The sequence below is a fragment of the Pyxicephalus adspersus genome, chromosome 5 (assembly GCF_032062135.1).
Source record: "Pyxicephalus adspersus chromosome 5, UCB_Pads_2.0, whole genome shotgun sequence".
In the NCBI taxonomy this organism is placed as follows: Eukaryota; Metazoa; Chordata; class Amphibia; order Anura; family Pyxicephalidae; genus Pyxicephalus; species Pyxicephalus adspersus.
The window spans coordinates 26,914,911-26,938,096 of record NC_092862.1 but is presented as its reverse complement, the minus strand read 5'-3'; the positions used below and the strand labels follow the sequence as shown (position 1 = coordinate 26,938,096).

The 23,186-nt window shown below is 38.7% G+C and overlaps 1 protein-coding gene and 1 long non-coding RNA gene across 3 annotated transcripts in view; one reads left to right on the top strand and one right to left on the bottom strand.

The window, feature by feature from the left end:
- Positions 1-21,635, bottom strand: LOC140330662 (uncharacterized). Of its 2 annotated transcripts, XR_011920781.1 has the most exons (6): positions 21,425-21,635; positions 18,481-18,592; positions 15,206-15,381; positions 10,037-10,284; positions 1,627-1,685; positions 1-1,229 (listed from the first exon to the last, which is right to left on the bottom strand). It is a non-coding gene; the product is annotated as an uncharacterized lncRNA (long non-coding RNA). The 2 variants fall into 2 exon arrangements; XR_011920780.1 differs by lacking the exons at positions 18,481-18,592; positions 21,425-21,635 and having other exon boundaries at positions 15,206-15,621.
- Positions 1-23,186, top strand: part of WWP1 (WW domain containing E3 ubiquitin protein ligase 1) — an 87,815-nt gene that overhangs the window by 3,089 nt on the left and 61,540 nt on the right. The window lies entirely within an intron of this gene.

Genomic DNA, 23,186 nt, shown 5'->3' with positions numbered 1-23,186 from the left:
GACTGTTGCACTTAAAAAAACAGAATTTTTACCTAACATAAAAGGGTTCTCTACCCTTTTATGTAAAGTGAAAATTCTGAGTTTAGGCACGCTTTAAGGACATCCGACATAAGGAAGACTCCAAGATACAATGGGCTTCCCTGCTTCTTCTGTGCTGGACAGAGGCTTGAGGGGGGAGGGGTGGTTCGCATGACTTGCAGAAGAATTTTTTTTACTGTTCTGCAAGCTCTTGTAACTCATTAATGACCAAGACAAACTCTGCAGTTGTTTCTTTTTGCATATCAAAGCACAGCTTGCTCCAGAAGTTAATGAATGTCTAGGCTCCATGAAGTTTTTTGGCTTTGTTTGTGATTAGCTCACAGTAACTGACACCATGCTGCCTAATAATACGTTGAGACAAAGATCTGTCATAATTGCATTTATTAAAATAATGTACCTGTTCTGATTTACATACAAATTCAATTTAAGAACAAACCTACAAGTCCCTATCTCGTATGTAACTTCCCATTCCCATTTCCTGATCATGGATTCTTAAAAGTGAAACTTTAGTTGTCCTATCATTTTTTTTGTAAATACTTTCCTAGGTTTCTTCTTGTCTGAGATGGATTTTCTTGTCTTCCTCCGTACTCCTGCCCTCCTTTTTCTCTCGGTCTCGCTGTGCTGTTCTGGCGATAAGTGAAGCGTAACCATTTATACTGCAGATTATCAGATTATTATTATGGACAATTTTGGATTGCAGATTTTTAAAGTGTGTAGTACATGTCACCGGTGTCTGGATTTCCAGCTTGGGATCCTGATTAGCATTGTAGGCAGCTGTGTATTAAATATGTCCTGTCAATTCAACTGAAGTGGCCATGTCATCTGGACCCTAATGGCATATTGATTGCCTGACCGTGTTAAGCCATGTCACTATATTTACTCCGGATTGCTGTTTTTTTTTTCCTTGCATGCAATGCTCTCTGATGTGTTGTGGTATTTTAAGAAGCTGTAGATTGCATTAGTTGCTATTTCAGCTTAAGTGTTGAGCGTATGTCTGTGCCAAGTCTTATGGCCTGTTAATGTTTGTAGCTTGTCTGCTTCTTGTATATTTCACTCTGATTTCCTCAGCAAGGCAACGCTTCCGCTGTCTCCTATAAACTTCCTGTCCAATTTCTGATTTTCTGTCCTGCTTATTATTGTATTTGTCATATTTGTTCTTCTACAGCAATTCAGTTATTGATCATTCAGTACTACCGAGAGATTTAGAAAATCATTAACTCGCTTTGATGCCTATATTTAAAATAAAAATGCCTCACAATTTTAAAGGCATGACTACAGGCAATGCATAAAACATGAGTGAATAAAAATAAACATAAACATTGCCTGTATTGGATTGGATGGAATTTCTTTAGATTCATTCACAGTTATAAAAACAGATTATAACTCACAACTATAACCAGAATGTGCAAAGCAGAAAGATTTCAAAACATTTCCATTAGTTCTATTGCACCGCAAAAGAACATTGTGGTCAAATTTCATTCAGACAGAGAAATCCTAAATTTCTGCTTTGAAAATTGTGCTTAGACAGGTCGTTATTACAGAAAGGGAGAAGCAATGTCCCTTCTACAATATAACATACCTACCTACCTGCCTGATTCATGGAAGTTAAGTCATCCCGGCCAATCTCGATGGGGAAAGTTCGAAACCTAGAAGAGGAAGAAGGTGGGGACAGATGAGTGTATTTAAAATATTGCAGTCAGGCAGGTAATTCTGCAGTAATGGACCTGCCTGGTTTTAGTTTTATAATTGTAGTGTATTTAGTTCCACGTTTATATATGATAGCTCCACCTTCCAGAAGACACTCTGACCAGATCTGTTGGAGGTCTTTAACAAGTTGGTCTGAAAATACTTACCAATGATATCATTGGACAGCATGAAACATCTTTTTGGACCCTCAGAACATATTCTCATGATGCATTAATAAAACCCGAGAACAATGCAAACATAGCCATTATAAAAGATATAAAAAATGTAACGTATTGTATTGGGGACAGAACTTAGTACATCTGGTATTGCACTACAAAACCAGCACAGTATCTAGCTGGACTGAAAGGACCAAGTCCTTCCCAGATGTACAAGTTACTGGGAGGAGATCCCAATTGGAGATCCAGTCGTGCAATAGAACTATTTGCTAAGCCTGTATTGAATATATTGCAATGCCTGATAAACAAAGTGCTGTGTGCATTACTTGGGTTGGTGTTTGCTGAAATACCTTTGTTTGTTTGTTTTTTCAATATTAGAAGGATTCACGCTAGGTTTGCATTGTTCTTGTGTTCTGATGACCCAAAAACCTGTTCTGAGCTCCTCAAGAACATCATTATAAAGCATTTTAGACCTTCTTTTTCCAGCAGGTTTGCTGAGTGCGTCTTCTGGAGGGTGCAAGGAACACAATAGGAGGCATCATATTAGGAGCAGATTTCTCTCACAGAATGAACTTAAATCCTAGATTGACACAAAGGTACTTGTATGTTTAGGAGTTACAATCTGAGCTTCTATTTTCATGGAAGGTTTTACGGAACCTTCTATTACATGGAATAGAGGTAAACGTCTCTTAGGTCTTGATTTGTGTATTTGTGCCAGCAGGGGAGTTTCCCTTTTACTGTTTTTAGGAATGAAAAGAAATCTCCCTGAAATAGGATAAAATATTGCTTTGATGGTTGACATTACTGGCATTTTTCATCTCACTTTCAGTTCCTGTGACTTTACAGTTTGCTTCCTCTAACATTGATTACTAAGACAAAATAGTGAGCAGGTTCAACTTTTACATACACGACAAGTAGCCTATTTTTTTATTGGAAAGTTCATCAAATGTTTAATCAAGAAAAGCAAATAGAAAAATAAACCAGAAGTGAAGTGTCCTGTGGAAAGCAGTGCTTTCTCTTCCCCAGCGAAGATTAACAGAAAATGATGAAATTCTGATATCATTGTGCACACTTCTGGGTAATTTTCCCTTTTGCTTTACGCTAAACCAAGTCTTACACAACCCGCTTTACTGGAATTCATCTGTCGTGGTAGGAAATATTTCAAGCACAAGGTGACTTAAATAGATTTTAATGGGACAGCACTTCTAGGGGTCCATTGATCAAGAGGAGAACAAGATCTATTGCTGCACAAATCACTCCAGTTTTCTTTTTGTTCAATTTTTAAAGTGGCAATAAACTAAAAAGAACCACACTTTTTAGCCTTTATTGAGGGGTTTGTCATATTCACTGAAGTGGTAATCAGCTGATCGCCATTTTATTGTTGTATTATTGTGTTCTGTCCATTTTGAAATTGGGCAATGCCATAAAAATGGCTACTGCCACTAATATTAAAGCAGATTAATTTTTTTTTTTTTTTTAATGGATCTGATATATTACATTGCATTTTACAAAGTCCATAGTCCTATCAGTAACTGTTTCTCCAAGCTCACAATCCAACATTCCTACCATAAGTCGTATGCCATTAATACAGTCTAAGGACAACTTTGAGGGAAAGCCGATTACCCTAACTGCATGATTTTGGGATGTAGAAGAGAACATACAAAAGCTCCTTGCAGATAGTGCCTTGGCATGGATTTATCCCTGGGACCTAGTTCTGGAAAGGTCAGCGTGCTATCCACTGCCCAAAGCAGATTGTTGTGGATTTCCCACTTTGTCCACCTATAGGAACACAAAAAGGGGGTTTGCTGTCTGAGTACATAAATCTCTTATTAAACATGGACTGCAGACAAAACTTTAGTTTTAAGATTTGAATGGAACAAGGGAACATTTAACATCTGTCAAGCTTTATTTTTGTCCTCCTTGTCCACATTGGGGAGATTATCCTTTGCCTTCTGATAACGATTCCAACCTGGGATATTTCACTAAACTGCTTCCGCTTTAAGAAGATTAGCAACTAGTTAGTTGTGAAGGTCCCTAATTTTCTTTCACAGTGACAACATGAACTGGAAGGCTTGACTATGGTGTCACAGATGCCAAAAACAACCTGACAGTGGTTCCAACTCTTCCCTAATTGTTTTAAATCTGGAAATGGGTTTGTCTGGAGTTCTTCTTTAAAATAAACTCATTGTGCAATTTGATCTATAGTTAATATTGAACATTTGTCACAGTCTTGTTCATGATAAATAAAGGGCATAAGATGTGGAGGTCCACTAATCTGTATTTACACATCATGAGGCGATACCTGTATTTGTACTGTCGTCAATATTTCTAACATGATGCGTGTCTCAGCTCACCTGACTACATTTAGGAGCAATGTTTGGTAAATATTGTAGGAGAATTTTATTCTAGAAGTTTTTCGTGCTTTTGTTTGAGGTGTGTTGTTTTTAAGTTGGTGTCGGCTTTTCAGGGGACTTTTAATGTCTTTGGCTAAGCAAAGAAATGCTTGATGTCATTTTGTAATGTGCATTATTATAGAAAAGAGCATTCTTGACATATCCCTTGGTTGCAAATGGTTAGACTTTGCAGATTGCCAAATATGCAGCACACTAGTTTGTAGGCCATTTATTTAGGAGTCGTGGAACAATGGCGCAATTATTGTTGGGATCTCAGCCAAAGGGGAGGGGGTTGTTACTGCATCTTTAAAGTGAATTGTTCATTATGTATAAAGCAAAAAAAAGGACTCGCAGCACAGCTCTGCACTGAATTCCCACTGGGTTTGGGTGTTTTCTTATATACAAACACTTTGTGTCTTTTGGGAGAAAAATAATGTACAAATGTTGGCATTAGTACTGTGTGTGATCTGTGTTGTCTCTGGTATTTTCATGTTTCACACTGTGCAACAGAGAGGAGCTTTGTCCCAAGGACAAGCATATGCAGAATATGACTGCTGACCTGAGCTGAAGGTGGAATGTCTGGATTTCCTTTTTTCAAATGTATACATTCTTTTTGGTCTTCCTATATTTACACTTTAAAGGCATGTTGTTTACATTATGGTTTGTTAACAATTGCATCATGCATTAGCATTAAAGTTGCATTTTGAACAGACTGCTAGTCCATTACAATGCAGGCAAAGAGGAAAATGTACCATTCCTTGTGGTGTGCTCTGTGAAGGTGTTAACCACTATTGTAATGGTTCATTGCCTTCTACCTTACAGATGCATTAGGGTGCAAATCAAAATGAATAGTACAGCTCTGAGGTTTGCTTGTTTTCATTTGTTGGGGTATTGTGTGAGATAGTGTTTTTTAGGATTTTTAGGACATTTTTAGGACTTTTCCAATATAAAGTTGAACTTAAGCATTCATAATAATGTAATTTAAGAATGTTATGGAGTTAAACCTGTTTTTTTTTTATATAGGACAATCATAACTACCTGAACCAATTTTGACAGTAGTCTCCTTTAAGCCTTTGCACGGCATCACTTGAATGCTGGATGGTCAATATTCTGAAAGATTTGCACAGCAATGGCTGAACTTAGTGACCACATAGACATTGTTACAGGACAGGGATGCTCTGTGCAGCTGATCCTTTATTTCCAGTTCACAGAATGGATCAGATTCTGAAGCAGGCTGCATTGCATTACTGCTGTATAGGGAAGTATAGGACCTGGTTATGCGATCTGGGAGGGGTTCACCTTTGCTTTAATGAAAATTGTATTGGGCAAAAAAAAAAAAATTAACACTTGCTAATGTTAAAGTCTAACATTTCAATGTACTTTGATGGACTGTTGGTGACAGGATTGTGGACTTTGTAAAGTGCTGTGTAATTGTAAGTGCTATAAAAATAAAAGTGTTACATGTACAAATGAATGCACTTCAGTGACTAAATAACTTGTGTTGTGTGGCTTCCTGTGTGATTGTGGTGGGGTTTACAATAAAGAGAAACCTGCCTAGAAACAAGTCACCTGTGTGTTGAGACCTTGCTGTATGTGCCACAGGCTAGTTAGGGGACAGTAAATCTCAACATATTCTTTAAGATGCTGCTGTTCTTCAAACAGATTTTGGGGAATTGCAATCGGTATTGTAAATTGACACTCCACTGGTCCAAATGTTGGTCCAAGACAAGTGTAAAGCTGCGTACACACTTCCAATTTTTATCGTTGGAAATGAACGGCGAACGAACCCCGAACAACCGATTGGCCAAAAATCGTTCGTAAAAAAAGTAACCAACGACGCCAACGAACGAGGATAGTCGTTGGAAATGAACGACCGGACCGGCGGATCGGATTGGACGACGATCGTTGACCATCTATCGTGTGTACGTGCGCTCACTTCCTGTGGTGCACGTCACTTCCTGTATCGTTCAAACGATCGCATCTATCGTGTGTACAATATCTTTGAACGATCGTGTCGTTATCTGTATGTACAGGATCGGTGCCATACGATCGTTCGCCGATATCGTACAGGATCGTTCGTCGTTCGTTTACCAACGATAAAAATTGGAAGTGTGTACGCAGCTTAAAGGATTGGAAATCCAAGTGCCCTCTGACATATTTGGGAAGAGTGCAGATGTGGTCAGTGGTTGCAATGTTTGCTCTGGCAGGCTTGCCTTTGTGTTTCCTATAGATTGCAGATAACCAGTGTTGTGAAATGCCATGTGCATGCATTAATTACAGATCAGTTCATCTTTTCATCTGTGAGTAATTAACAGCTTTCTTAAATAATGTACAAATATTGTAAACACACCTACCACACTTGGACAAGATTTCACATTGCGGAATGATGATCAGTTGACATTTTATAGCAAGATTGACATCTTGATGTTGTATTCAATAAACGTGTGTGTCATACCGGATTCTCTTCTAATGCAAAATAAGTTAGGCTATGTACACACGTGCAATATTTGTCGTTAGAAAACGAACGATCAACGAACGATCAACAATTATTCACGATTATTTTGAACGATCGTATTGTGAACAATTCTGTACATTCTGAAACGATACGATCACTCAAATATAATCCACCAATAATGTACACACGCTAGATACAATCGTTTGAACGATGCAGGAAGTGACATGTACAGGGGGAAGTGTATCACAGAACAATCCATGATCACTGAACGACCGTACACACAAAAGATAGCGAATGATCGTCGCCCAATCAGAAATGCTGGGACGGTCGTTCGTTACCAGTGACATTCCTCGTTCATCGGCATTGTTGGCCAGTCGTTGTGCACTTTTTTTGTAAACGATTATCGGATGATCGGACGTTAGTCGTTTGTTTCCAACGATAATAATTGCACGTGTGTATGTAGCCAAAGAGCTTTAGCAGGTTCACCATTTGGTTGAACAGTTGTGTTGTGTTAGGGTTGTGTTAGAATTGCACTTTCTAGAACTGGGATTGACAAAGCTTGTGGATCCTTCACTTTCTCTTGCATTGGAACTCAGGATGTGTCAAGGCACAACACTAAAGTGCCTGATAGGGACCCTGCCATGCTTAACAAATAGTTATTGAAAGGCCTTTGCCAGAGCAAAAAAATATACTCTCCTCTCATAGCTAATATTTGCTATCTCCAGTGTTCCAGAGATGCAGCGCCCAGCAGTTTGGCATTTAAAACTTCTGGGCGTTTCCAATGCCTGTGTCCCCACCACATTCTGTGGTTGCATCCTTTGCTCACCACGTCACCACAGAATTCATCTGGGACATTGGGGTCAGAGGATGAAAACAGAAGTGTGCAATGGGGGGGGGGGGGGGGCACAAAAATCCTACACCCCTGGAACTATCAAGGGATACTTGGCTCTATTTTCAAAATGATCACTTTTACAGCTGGCAGAATTCTATGCTCATTATATATGGTTAACTCCTAACAGATGAGCCATAAAGATTTTTAAAACTCTGCTCGAACAATCTTGGATACCATAGTTTGTTGCTGTTTGGAAGTTGTATGCAATTTTTAAGCCCAACATGTTTTGAACCTATGTACTTGATATGATCTCCTCTTTATTATTTAACCAAAACATTGTGTTTGTTTGCAAAAAGATATATATTTTCATTTTGCAACATAAAAGTTTTCAAATTCCAAGGTTTTATTTTGCATACACAAAGAATATTTATTTTTTAGACATATAGCTATACTGTATATTATTTTGGGTGTTTGGTTGATTTTAAGATGAAAAAGGTGCTGTTTAATGTGTGTTCAGAAAATGAAATAATTGCTCCAGTATTGACAGGGTTGCAGCTGTTCAATAATAAATAAAGGCACATTCATTAATAACTACTTCATGAGCAAGAATAATTTCACACCATATACTTTTAGTAGGTAAAGATTTGGCCACAGAGGAGGATTTGTAACCCTGAGAAAAACACAAATTGTTATGGGAGTGAAAATACTATGATTTATATTTGTATTGAATTATAACCAGCTGATATATTTGTATCAACACATTTGTTACAATGTACCTACTTCTTGTATGTATCTATCCCCAATACTTGTATCATCTATGTACAACAATTTTGCAATAAAAAATGTTATGGAATAAGAAAGATTTTAAAAAGGATTTAAGCAAAAAATGATTTAAGATGAGCTAAACCGATGCAATTTTACTTTACCTATAGATGTACTGCAGTCCATGAAAACTTACCCTACAAAGATTAGCTGCCATTTATTTTTAACCTGATTTGCAGCGTAGATCAAGACAATAACCACTCTCTGTGCATTGCATTGCTTTCCCAAAAATTGTGCCAGTCTGATTTTGGCCAATAGTGGTGCAATAGTAAGTCAATTTCAATATTATCATGCAATTATTTGGTGTGAATAGGTCTTCATAGCTAAAACGCACCTTTTATACTGCAGTAATGTTGTGGGGGTCATAGTGCCAATACACTATATCAACGCTGCTACTATGTGTTTCTGTTTGCTGCTATAGAGAAAATGCTGAACTCACTAGAAAAAATGTTGCAAAGTCCAAAAACCACCAACAAAGAATAAACTATAAACAATTACTTGTATAAGCTGGAGAAATGTCAAAGAAAACACAAAGCACGTAGTAGATAAAGCCCATTGTCTTTGAAATCACCAACTATGTGCCAAAAGCAGTCTTTTTTTTTTTTTACTATGAATAATTTTCAGATCTCAGGGAACCTCTAGTAAATTTGCAGCTCACAGTATATTCGTGCGTGATGGTCAGTACTAAGAATGCCTCTTACATTGCTGGCCAGTGGGAAGAATGTCACACAAAAAGATCATTAATGTCTATGTTAAGTGACCAAAGAGATCCAAACTACTCATAGGGAACCCTTGGAAAACTATGGAGGAAACCTAGAACTCAGAGTTACCAGACCGATCTAAGTGCCTCCCCTTGTCTGTCGCCTGAAGTGCACACCAAGAAGTCCGATACCACAGAAGTCATATGGAGCCAATGCTCCTACTGCTTAGATATGTTGTGACCTAAGGGGAACCTTCACAATATTAGGCAGAGGGTTTAATTTCTTTGGCTGTGGTGTATCAGAAATTGGGATGTTTATGAACCAGCGTCTCTTGTTTAAATGTCTTTCTTTGTACTTTGTATGTGTTTGTCACATACTAATCTATTTACAGCCTGCAGGCTTCTTTCTGTAATGAAGTCAGTTTCATTCCTCAGATGTATTAAGCAATTTTCTGCCATAGATTTCTAGGAAATTGTTTTTTTTTTTTAAGAAATGTAAGCTTGTTAATTAAAAGCTGTAACTCCACTTAAATATAAATGGTCTCTTCCTGTGATAAGTTTATGGTTTGGAAATAGGTTGTGTTTGCATCTGTTTTGTTTTACCGGTGTTTGTACGCAGTTATTGGCATAGCAATAGGCCCCATTCTGTCACCGCACTCATTTTTTGCCGAGATTTCTGTTAACAATTGACTGCTCTGTGATTGTATCCCACTTCATTTTAGAGGAGGCAGCATTATGTGTAAATGTTGTTGCATGTCAAACAATAGATGTAGCAAAGTATTCCTAAACGCATCCACGGTGCAGCTATTTAGGTGAATTTGTACACATCTTTCAGCTTCACTGCAGTTAGAAGGATGTGGTATAATTGTCAATTACTGTTCACATGCTAGTCCATCTTAAAGTGGAACATTCATTAAAATAAAACACACTCACCTTTACTTCCTTTGAGCCCTCCAGAGCTGTCCTCGATTCTGTCCCGCTCTCTCCTGGTTTCTTCCTTTGTTTGGGAGTGAAGGAAGTGCCAGTTGGCGCCATCTTCTTCCGTCTTCTGCCTACGTCACCTGCTCTTGCACTGCGCAGGCACGAGATCGGGTGATGTATCCTGATGTAAATGTAAAAAAAGTATGCTGATCTCACAGCACTATTTATCTCGTCTTATATGTTGGGAAGATGTTTAGATCCTAGACACAAAAACAGAGATTTGGTCAAAGATAGAAAATTAGTGACTTAATTGAAAACTAAAATGTATTTTCATAGAACGTGAACATAGAACTGACCTTAGAAAAATACTAACTAGGGTATAATGGAAACATGCCCCAACATGGAGATTTTCTGACCCAGTTGTCCAGAAACCATAATCCATGTCCAGACAATTTTGCCCTTGTTACTGATCCTTACAATTTCATATAACGGTCAGTGTTTGTCATTTGCTCCCTAATAAATCCTCTTGACGTGCAATTGTAACAAGATAATTAATGTTGTTTACGGTGATTTTTATGTTTTGGCTGATTAATGTGTGATAGATGGAACCAGTGTTTGTAGATTTGTGATTTTAGTGTACGGTTCTGAAATGCTCACTACTGCCTCCGTACTGAGCTGCCCCGTCATCTCTGTTTATTCTTTGTAGGGCTGCCACAGGTAGAAGATACTTGTAGCATGTTTCCCAAGAAGTTCACTGGTATAAGGAGCCACAACCTCATTGCCAGTCTGAACATCGCCTTGGACCCTTCTTAGCAAAGTTTACAAAAAAACTAAATAGGAAAAGGGGACAGAAAATGACATTGACACTAGTAATATACAGGTGAGCAATCTTGGACAAGGTTTAGTCAAGTCAAAAAACGTGCTTCCAGGTAGCCTCCAATGATCTACTAATGACTTCCTCACTCATAACCTCATCACACACACGGTTACAAGACTTCTCTAGAGCTGCTCCAACTCTCTGGAATGGTCTTCCTCGTCCTATTCGGCTTGCTCCTACTTTCTGCTCATTTAAAAGAGCGCTCAAAACTCATTTTTTCAAACTTGCCTACCCATCTTCTTCTGTCTGCTAAACCCTCATTACTTCCCACCACTACATATCTCCCATCCTATTGTGTGTGAAATTCCCCCACCTACTAGATTGTAAGCTCTTCGGGGCAGGGTCCTCTCCTCCTGTATCACTGTCTGTATTAGTCTGTCATTTTCAATCCCTATTTAATGTACAGCGCTGCGTAATATGTTGGCGCTATATAAATCCTGTTTATTAATAATAATAATAATAATAATAATAATAATAGCCTCATCTAAATTATTTTGTCTGTAGTGTGGGAGCCCTTGTCCCATACTAGAGCCCTCATGCTGCTTTCTGCTTATATGTGAGAAAGGCCAGATTTATCCATCACATTATTCTAATATGTTCAACATCGGCGTAATGATAGGCACCAAATACACAAGTCATTTGGTCTGGAGTGCGGCTTCCAAAACCTTGTCCAGTACTGGAAAGAGTGCCAAAACTTGTCCTATGACAACTGACATGGGTAAGGAAAGAGGGTCTTGGAAACTGGTTTGTGTGCAACATGCCTTGAAAATCTTACATGAGCCGACTTGTAGTTTTTCTTGTGACACTAATTTAATAAAAGAGAACTTCAGTATAACAATAGCAGAGTATGAATAGATTGCAGGTTCACTTTGCCTTATTGTTCAGAGATTGGCCAACGTCCCATTACTAACTCTTCATAAATTGTTCTTATCGATGCTAGTAAACTCAAGGCTGTTTGTAGAAATGCACATAATTCCAAAGCACATCTTCCTCCGCTATTTACAGTAGATATTTCATATCTTTTATGAGGGAATACTTTGATGCAACGCTCCAATAAACATTATATTAGATATAAAGCCTCACATTTTGAAGCAGAAAGATTAGTGTTATGGAATAGGTCCAATGCCTGCTAGATATATCTGCTACTGAAATGATTAATAAATTATACGTGCATCATTTTTGTTTCCAACTAATCAATTATAATTTACGGCTGTATATTTGTATGTTTGTGTCTTCTGGACATTGAATGGTCTTTTCCTGTAAAAAGCTGCTTTATGCAACTAAAAGCAAAAAGAAAACTTCTGAAAATGTTGTTTGCTTTGTCATCATTCGGATGGTGCAGTAAATGATGTCAGAAATTCTTTGCATGCTTGTTCAGTCACTTTGAATCGGTTACTCTGAATGTCATTGAATTAACTTGACAGTCTGGTAACAAGCATTTTTTGTGGGGGTCAGATTTAGTATCCCATGGTCAGGAGTAAAGTTTTTCCTTGATTTGTGTGCTTGTGTAGGCTGTCATTGTGTACCTTCCTCATGATTATTTCTCAAATAGAATGTCTGTCTGTTTTTCTGGTGTTCACCTTGCAGATCATCAGAATTAACCAGTGTGTTTACCTAGGTACCGGTTAATGGATTGCTTAGAAAGGACTTTACACTTCATAGCTGTAGCTGTTATTTTTATTTATAGAGATGCAGTACATATAGCCCCCTCCTGTTCTACCTTGCTGCCTCCCTGCACTGTATCAATCACTAAGAGCAGATTCAGATCTGCTTCGGCATCAAGCAATCCTGTGTGGCTTCTGGCAGCTGAAACTTGCCAGCCGCTTGGTATCTCACATTGCAGTGCTGGTTCTTTAACGAGTATCTGCACATTTTTCAGTTGGTGACAGTGAGCAGTACTGGTTCTATCATTATTGGTGGATTATTTTTGAACAATCGTATCGTTACAGCATGTACAGAATCATGCACTATATGATTGTTTAAAAAAATTGTAGATCTGTCGTTAGTTGTGCGTTTTTTAACAATGGTTATTGCACGTGTGTGCCTAGCTGAAGTGTTGACCACATTGCACCCTAATGGACAGTGTAAATATAGTAAACAAAGAAAAGACTTGAAGCCCTCTTCATGTCTTTTTTTTTTCACATATCGCTCTGATGGGGCTGGCAGATCACGCTTAGATAAGCTTTTTGTTTTTGTTTTTTTTGTAAAAAGTGGGATTGAACTCACTCTATTAATGTTTGCATTATTTTAGCCCTATGAAGGGGCTTTCAGTTATGCCCTGCTATATGTGATAGCGCTCAGACCAAAACAGCCAATTGCCAGGCTTGAACATGGCCATGTCTTGGGTGCCATGCCATCATCCTCTTGTTTAAGGTCCCACGCCTATCCAAGCAGTGGGGGGGGGGACAGCTCGGGTAAATGTCAGGATAGGCGTACATACCTGAGGCTGTGTTAAAACCCCTCCACTTTGCTCTGAATAAGTAAGGTGACCGTGCCCCCTTTAATTCTTACTATTCCAAGAACACTTGCTCTGATCTATTGTCTCTTAGGGAATTGTTCTTATGTATTTTTTTCTTGAAAACCACATTCACACAATGGAAAACCTACTAGGATCAGACTCCTGCAGTTGAGATACTTGTTTTTTTTTTTTTGAAATCTTTCTCCATAATTTCCCCAGGAGATATGTGTTAAAGTTGTGAGCATAGTTATCACTCAGTAGTTACCCATTAACCCAAAGGCAGGACAAAGTAATATACTGTCCAAGGTAATGTTGGCAAAGTTTGCCTTCTGCTGCCCTAATTATTTCTTTCTCTCTTTCCTTTCTATATACAGAATAAACATATTACTTGTGCTTTATAGGTGGTTTAGGTTTAATAGGCCTCTATCCCCAATACACTGAAACATATCAGCCTTATCCTGTCCATTATTTTTTTGAAAGAAGTACTGGCAACTTACACTTGCACAAGGCTATGCTGTTCTTGATACTACATACAAATCCCTGCCTTGCCTTACTTATTCGTTCAAACATAGAATAACTAGACTGCATGTAATCTAAATTTATACATTACCTGTTGCCTTTAATAATTCTCGCTTTTCAATTTATTTGTGTTACAATGTATCATTTCCTGAGGCAAGATTAGCAGGACAATAAACCATCACAGTGTATCCATAATATCCACAGTGTATCTATATATCAGTGTATCCATAAATCCATAATATTTTTAAACCAGGTGGGAAGAAGCTGTAGGCAGCTAGTAGCCCCTGTATTGTGATCCAACTCTTCAGTAACCCCCCAAAAACTGCTAGGGGGTTGAGGAGAACACTGCCTAAATTGACAGAATCTCCAGAAAAGTTACAACGTAATTCCAGGCTTATATGAAAAAACAAAAAAGTACTGCAGCGTCCTAAGAGAATCTTGCTGGTGGAGTAATTTAAGTTACATTTTTCAGCTAATTATGATAGCAGAATATCCTGAGCCCAGAAGGGAACAGGACAATATTGTCTAGGGCCACCAAGTGAGTAAAACATCCCCCTATGTATTTTATCTCTGTATTTAGCCCCTTTGGCTGGAATTCAGCTTTTCGTATTTTTTTTTTTCTCCATTTGTACTTTAACCATAAGCAAGACCTACTTGATTTAATAAAATACTGCAAATGAATCTGTGACAATATACATATATTTTTAACATGCATTGAGATCAAATAGAAACCTATTTTTTGTGTCAGTAGGTTTTAAACATTGTAGAGAAATTAATCTCCAAAAGTTCAGAAAACACTAAAATCTCCTCCCCTCTCTCTTTTTGGTATAGCTCAATCTTGTTGGGTTTCCATATATCTAATTTAAACATACAGCAAGTGTTTATAAGCTGTCAAGGCCTGTTCGCATTAGTGCTTTGTAGGGACTCACGCGTTACATGTTTGTGCGGTACAGTTGATATTTATTACTAATCGCACGCCAAATGCACCTTTACCAGTGTACCGCCATGCTTTGGCATGGTTGGTGAGTTAGGAAGACCAGTCACATGAACACGCTGTCCTTGAATGCATACCAACACAATTTGTGAAGAGCTGCATTTTCAAAAATGTTGTGTGCACCCATAGCGGGATCATACTCATAGTCTTAGTTGTGATCCTTGAGATTTAATTGCTTCACAGTGATAGCAGCTAATGAGGTCTGGGGTGCCTTTTTTTTTTTTTTTTTTTTTAAAGCTTTCAAGTGAAATTAAAATTCTACTTTGATAGTTGGTGATGTGTTTATTGCGGAAGAGAAAAAGGAACAGTCCCTTCTTTAATAATTGTTCTTACCTTGATTGCTGCCCAGCTGTCTAATTTTGCTGAGCTGCGTTGGCTGCCAGGGATACCCGGCGACTCTGGCTTCCCTTGCAGGTGTCGGGGCTGTATGAACTCTCCTAAATAAGAGTTATGTCTGCCCGGCCAAAGGTTGGAATGTGGAAGAGAGGAAGGAATAAAGAAGATGGCACCTGCAATGGAAAAGTGACTGGTAAGTATGGACTGGGTTTATGTTTTAAATGTCCATGTCTGTTAAGTGCGTTGTGTTATAATGAAAAGCTAGCGAGCAACATTTCGGTATGAAATGTTTGGATATAGGTTTTGGTATTGATCCTAAGTCAATATAGCGCCTTATAATAATACATCCTGATTCAGGGTGTGTGTACAATGCCTGGATGGCCACACAACATTACACTGTTGGAGGAATTTGAAATACAGTGATGAGTCTGTTTTAAAAAAAAAAACATTCTCAAGTCCGTGTCTTCAGGGATATCTTGCAGCTTTTCAAGTTGTTTGTCTTCTCAGTGACAGCACCCTGGGCCTGGCTCCCAGTTATTGTATTCCCGGAGATTTGCCATATGTGTTTGGGCCTTTGCAGCAGGAATGAGGGCGTGTGTAGTGTGTGGGGTGCTTGAAAAAGGCTGAACCTGCTAAATATTAAAACAAACAACAAGCTTGTAATGTGTTGTCTGCAGTATTACTCCTGATCCCTGACACATCAAGGCTGTCATTTTCTTGTATGCAGAAGTTAGATCAAGCAGCTAGTATTGAAGAAAAGCTAGATAATTTAGTAGTGGGGTCAATGAAACACACTTAGATAGATACTAGCCCTTAAAGGCTATTGCTAACCCCAGAAGAAAGTAAAGCAAACAGAGTTTTTTTGGGGGGCAACAACAGTATTGTATTAGTGATCTTGTCTGGTACAATACATATCCAACATTGCATAGATCTTGCACAACTTCGGAGATCAGTTAATTAATAGTCAGAAGACTGTCATTAGACACATTTCATCTATAAAGTATGGCTAGTAAATGAACCAACAAAAAGTCCAATCAATGCAAATATCGACATAAAGAGGTTTTTTTTTTATTCACTCTGAGAGAGGCTGTGACTGCAGTCCTCTCTCCCCTGGCATCCAGTCCTCTCTCCCCTGGCATCCAGTCCTCCTCTATTTCATTTCATCAGGCATTCACCTATTTACCTGAGATATTCCCTATATTACAGCTGGTGTGGCTCACCAGCTTATGCATGACTAACTGAACCATGGACCATCATATGACAATGTCCCGCTAACATGTGATTTCCCCTGAGGAAACCTATACCAGGCGAAACGTGTTGGATAATACGGTCACACGTATGCATTCTATTTGACATTTTTATGTCGATATTTGCATTGATGGGACTCTTCTGGTTTTTACTGGCCATATTTATAGATGAAATGTGTCTAGTCTTCTGGCTATTAATTACTGATCTCCGAAATTGTGCGATATCCATGCAATGTTGGATATGTATTGAAGCAGCTAGTAATCCTGTGTTTAGCGGTCTCTTATCTCTCCTCGCCATTACATGGCAGCTCTTTGCATTTGTTTGATAAGTGGGGAAGAAAAGAAAAAAGTATTCTGCTGCTGCAGCAGCTTGTGGTTTCATGTCTGCATGACAGTGCTGTGTATCTTATAACTGATTCACCTCAGATCCCCGGTGCTCTGCTAAGTTTCAGCAGAAAGAAAATGCAGCTGATTGAGGATATCCATAAAGAGATAAGTACAATAGGTTAAATGAAAATAGTTTATAAAAGGGAATTTAAAATGTATTTCTAGAAAAATTCTAAACTTATAGAAACTCCACTCCTAGGCTAGGTACACACATGCAATGATTGTCGTTGGAAAGGATCTTTCACGATCTTCTTTTTTAAACAAGTGCCGTTTTGCTCTATGGAGAGGTAAGGGGGGAGAATGACAGAGGGGCACCCCACTGCACCCTTTATTTGTATTATGATTGTTCGTCGTTCATGAATCAGCCAGGACAGATCCATCAACGACGAGCGCTGTACACACGTCAGATTCTCACCAGCCCTGAGGCAATTATCGGATGAGAATCATCTGACCTGTGTGTATGTATACTTAGTTCCCCCCTGGACAAGAATCCCCATGAATAGATCTCACCTTATCTCTTGTCCTGGGGACAACTTTATAAATTAAACTCTAGCCCTACCATTAGACTTGCACAGTTGTACACGCTCCTCTCCTTTACTGAAATCACTAACTCTGATTTTATGTACAGTCAGAATCTCATTATGCGTTAAAATCTGCAGCAATCCACATAAAATCAGTCTTGTTTCCTAGCTGATATACATCCAACATAATTTAGCCTTTTCCTGCCTAGCTGTACTATGATTTTATGATGAAGGATACACATGGACGGAAGAGGGGAGGACGAGCTGGGGACATCCATTTGTGTTTTCCTTCATAGGAAAGTACAGCAGCTGTCCCCACTCGTTCAATGATCCATCACACATACAATTTTCTCTTTTACCTGCCTGATTGCTCTGGGTTTCTGGCAACAAAACTGAGCTGCGTATATGCAGCGTTAGCTGTGGTTGCTGGCACTCTCTGCGTGTTCCTAGAATATACAAATTGTGTGAAAGTTCATTCTGGCCTGGCCAACCAGGATGGCCAAAAATGGAATAAAGGAAGCAAAAAAGAAAGAAGAAGATGGCCGCATCCTGCAAGGGAATGGGGATAGCTGGGTTACATAGGGTTTAGTTCTGCTATAAGTATTTACATTACAGTATTTACTAATTTGATTCCACCTTGCGGCATTACTAGGCCTTGCCATCTCCCAAGTATACATTCAGATAACTTATTGTAAACATTGCACTGTGTGTGTAAGCTGATATAAAGGACATTAATGTATCTAGGTGTTCATTTAAATAAAAAAGACTTGCTAATATGTATTAAGAGGAAAAGCCTTCAGGATGAGGGAACTCTGTTCCTCACCCAGACACTTATGAACAATTAAACACTTCAGGACCTGTACATGGATACTTCTGCTCCTTACCATAGCATAACTGCTTGTCCAAACTTGAGAATTTTCATAATGCACGGGGACTTTTCCAGATTATGTTCTAGGAAACCAGTGGACAGGGAGTGGGTGAGCCCAGATACTAAATATTTTGTTCTCCGTGTTAAGACATTGGACTTTGTATTAGCTGCTTTTCTTCTTCAATGAACCAAGATAATGTTCAGTTATTTACGGAGCATTTAAAAAAAAAAAATAAAGTACCAGTTTACCTTTTTTTCCATCCTTGGTACATCTCAGCACTGCCGGTCTTTTGCCTCCTATTTGCTTCTTGTCGGGGTGCATGCAATCCTTGGCTGCATAGCACTTTTCAGGACAGGTTTCCTGATTGTGATAACAGTGGATTGTGTCAGTGCAGGGATACAGAAGTTGTTCCTGAGCAATTAGCAATTTATTTCTTTTAGGTCAGTTTAGGTGACACCAATGATCTTTTTGGCTGTCTGCAAGGGTGACATTCTTTCCACTGGCCAGCAATATAAGAGGAATTCTTTCTTATGACTGCCATATTAATATACTGTGATTTGGTAATTAAAGCCGGGGTTCCCTGAAGACCTAAAAATTATTTCAAGGATTCCCCCATGTTAGAAAGGTCAGGAAAGGCCGTGTCAGTGGTATGCATTGCACTTCATTACAAAGTGACAATGCAGAAGCTCTGTTTCTAGACAAGGACAGAGCATTGTCTCCCCATTACAGAACTATCTGAGCATGGACATTCATGGCAGGATCACAAAGTATTATTTTTAATCCAAACTGCACTTTAAAAATGTTAAGGACAAGTTAAAGCTAATGTTAGACATTTAATTAAGTATTAAATCAAACCTCCTGTGGTTGGGTGATCATCTTTCAGATAATAGGGAGAGGTTGAAAATATAATTGTACAATTACTTGATACAGCACTATATGACCAATTCTTTTAGTCTCATTGCAATTTGCCATACAAATTTGGTCCTCCTAACCTAATATGTAGATCCCCATAAGTTAATTTTCAAGATTTAACTTTACTTGCTAAAATCTTTTCTATGGAAGTAGTGACCTGACCTTAAAACTGCTGACACATCAACTTTTATATGAAGAACTTGGACAGAGAGAGAGATAATCTATTTTTACGTGTTCTTGTGGATAGAGCTCATGGAGTAGTACTGACTCTTAATCATCGTTCCCCGCATGATGGCCTTACTCACTTCTGTGGTTTTTCTGCATAGAATACACGCAGATTCATGTAGACAGAAAATGAAGCTGCTATTTTGAAACAATAGAGGCTTGATTCACATGCTCTGCATTCTCTAGAATGTCTCTGTTATGTCTGAAGCCGCAGGAATAAAGACACAGCTGCTGGTTTATTGTACAGACATCCCAGATTCTATGCATGACATAAAAAATCATGTATTTAAAAAAAATGCTCTTTAAATTGTTAACAGGATATTCACTGCTGATTATGCTTTTGCAAAAAAAATGTTTTGTTTCCTGATATTAATAGAATGTTAGTTTGAAAAGAAAAGATCCTTGCAGTGTAGCAGTAATTTGTAATTTTCAACCAAGTAACCTAAATTTTAGTGTCTTATGAAATGGGTCCCCCGAAATGATTTCAGTGCTTTTTTTAAAGAACCCAAAAGGGAATAAATGAGAGAAGATTATTGTGAGGATTTACTTGTACTTTTATGAATCGGTAACGGGATTATTGACACTAATGGTAGAGTCCCTGCAAGAGAGCAATTATTTATTATTGAACGCCAGGCGAATCTCAGAGACAAATTGTTCAATTTTGCAAATAATAAAAGCAGTGTAAAATGAAATTTAACCTGGAATGAGCCTCTTGTAATCCTTGGCACAGCAGGGCAAAGGGAGAAATCTAAAGAACCAATCAGTTGTTTTAACAACATGCTAATAAAAAGATATAAAAAGTGATAGAGGGTTGAACTTGCAAAGGGGAAAATTCAGGTTTTCGGCCCTACCAGACTGGACTGTGCTGTGTGCCAGGGTTGTGTAAATTTTAGGCCTGTATAAATAGAAATACAAATCATTGAAAGGTTAAAGTATTTCATGTGTGTTTTAAGTGACCGTAAAAAACTGTCCGGGTCTTTTTAGTTGTGTTTATAGTATAGGCTTTAAATGTACTGTTTTCCTTCTTCTGTGCAGTGCTTTGAATTTGGACCACCTACCCCAACTGTGCTTGCCTTTGCGGCATGATCTAGTTAATAGCCAGATTGGTAAAGCTATTGCTGGTACTATTGAACATAAAGGAATGCCATACATCATCAAGTCCCATTGAACAGCAATGGGTTCAATATTTCTCTACTGCTTGCTCGCCACACTTAAAGTGGAACAAAATTCACCTTTCCTCAATCCTTAACTGGGCCCTGGTTCTTTTGTAGGTTCAGGATCTTTGGCTACCTAGATTGGCAAGGCTGACATAACCCTCATGCACCTGCACAAGAGGTAACTCATTCCTGGCACTGTGGTATGACGAGATGGTACTTTGAGCTGTGGATGTGTGGCTCAGAGTAAGGCCAAGTATACATGTGCAATAATTGTTGTTGGAAAGGATCTTACATGGTCCTTTCCAACGACAAACGACTGCACGATGCATGCATGAGCACTGTACATACAACACAGTTCTACTCTATGGAGAAGAGAGGGGAGAAGGATGGAGCGACACCTGCCACGCTCTCTGCCCTTCACTTATATTACGTTCGTTCGGACAATGGGCAGCGAGCACTGTACACACACGCAAGATTCTTGTCCGACATCAGCCCTGAGCCAATTATCGGATGGGAACCAATGCACGTGTGTACGTAGCCTAAGTTCTACAAAAGATTGTGGGGACAGAAAAGTTTGTTTTATTGACATAGCATCTTCATTCTGCACTAGGATCCTATCTACCAATGCCCGGCACATATAAAATACACAAATAAAGGCAGATATGTATTATTAAATTGTTAAATGTATTTTTATGTATGTTGTGACAGAAAAAATTGCTATTTGATTTTGTTTGCCTTTTGCAATCCACTGTACAGCAACATCGAGACAAGGAGGGCTATCACAGACGGCCCATATGGTTATCTGCATGCAAATGCCCAGCTACACTCTTATAGAAGAGAAACCTACTCCTGCTCCTGTTCCTCCCTTCATAGCTTTGTAGATATAGATGGTACTCACCTGGTTGTTTTGAGGTCACTGGTCAGTTTATTGTATCTGTAATGAAGGTAATAGAATTCTTTCTCTCTGACTGGAGCCACAAGGCAGCCTGGTGTGAGCACTGCAGTACAAAGCTCAGCTCAATGCAGATAATAATAAGCTATGCTCATACAAGTAATGTTTACCTAACATTCTCATATTCCTTGAAGTGAGGATTGTGTACAGCAACAGTATAGACTGGCTGGATTGTACAATATGTTTTATTTGCTCACATTTACTCTGATTCCTTTTTATCAGAGTTATCATTGCAACATGTTCTAGCACAGTCATTCTTAAAGCAGAAGTTAATTCTTCTCATATTTTGCCTTCCCTCGTTCCTCCTTTTTCTCATCAACACTCTATTAAAATTATCAAATAAAAGACAAAAAAGTTATTATATACCTTGTTTTAAACCCAGTGACATAACTATCAGGTCTTTGTGTTTCCTATTATGCAGTCAATGCAGTCAGTTTATGGGTGGATGTAGGCGCTGTGATTACACCCAACTATAATGCTGAGCTTCCACAAACCAGTGAATGAAAGGGGAAGGTCTGGGACAGTAAAGCTGGCGAGGAAACGGCTGGTGATTTTGGTTGTCCATTTGCTAGGTAATAAGGCTGACTGTCTGACTTGCTGCAGCTTTTGCTGCACACTGTGAGAAGCTTTTGTACATTATAGCAAACCTCTGTGTTGCAGTTCTTTAGCAATGACAGCACTTCTATCTCTCCCTTTTTCTTACCACAGCTGCTGATGCCAACTTCTCCGAAGCTTCCTCTCTGCCAGTATCTTCCTAGTTTGGATATAGAAAAGGCATTGATGAGGCAGGTCCTGTGCATGAATAATGGTGTTTCACCTTCATGGCAGCAAGGGCTAGTGAAATACTTTCCTAAAGTGGAATCGGAGTTCCATTTTTAAAAATGTATCAGGCAGAGCATTAGAGACAGGCAATGTCCCCTCTTCAATAAGCATGCTTACTTGCCTGATTTATATACCCTCTTGCCACTCCCATAGGAATTAAGAGGGTAGATAGCGGTCAGGTACTGCTTCTAAAATGTATTTGATTATTGCTTGAACACCTCTATAACCGCAGAAGTATCGTCAGTTTGCCGGTCTGAAGCAATCAGGTTTGTGTTAACACGATGCCAAGAAAGAAAGACATCATCAGCATTCTTGGAGAACCAATTAGTCTCAATCCATTGGTTAAAGGTTATAAGGCCGCTTCCAACCTATTTGAAGTCCATCATTCTACAGTAAGAAAGATTATCCCACCAAGTTCACCCCAAGGTCGGGATGTTCAATGTTCAGAGTAATTGAAAAAAAACCGAGATGCATCTCGGGCTCTATAGGCCTTAGCATGTGTTAAAATTCGTGACAGTTCAACTAGTAATAGACTTAATATGTATGGCTTGTTTGGAAAAGTTTCTAGCAGAAAGATTCTTCTCTTTAAAAAGAACAGGGCAGCACTGCCTAAGTTTTCAAAGTTGTATCTGAAAAATAAATATAAGTCTTCTGGAGCAATGTCTTTTGGACAGATGAGGCTAAAGTGTAGATGTTTGTTCATAATGCACAGCACCGTGTATGTTTAAAACCAGCCATGTATGTTTGCCAACTGCCAAGCACAGTGGTAGAGGGGTGATGATTTAGGCACCTTGCAGTCATTGACTAAACCATGAACTTCAATCAACACCAAACTACTTGTAGAGTCAAATGTGTTTAGTCACAACTTATATGAATATTGATGGGT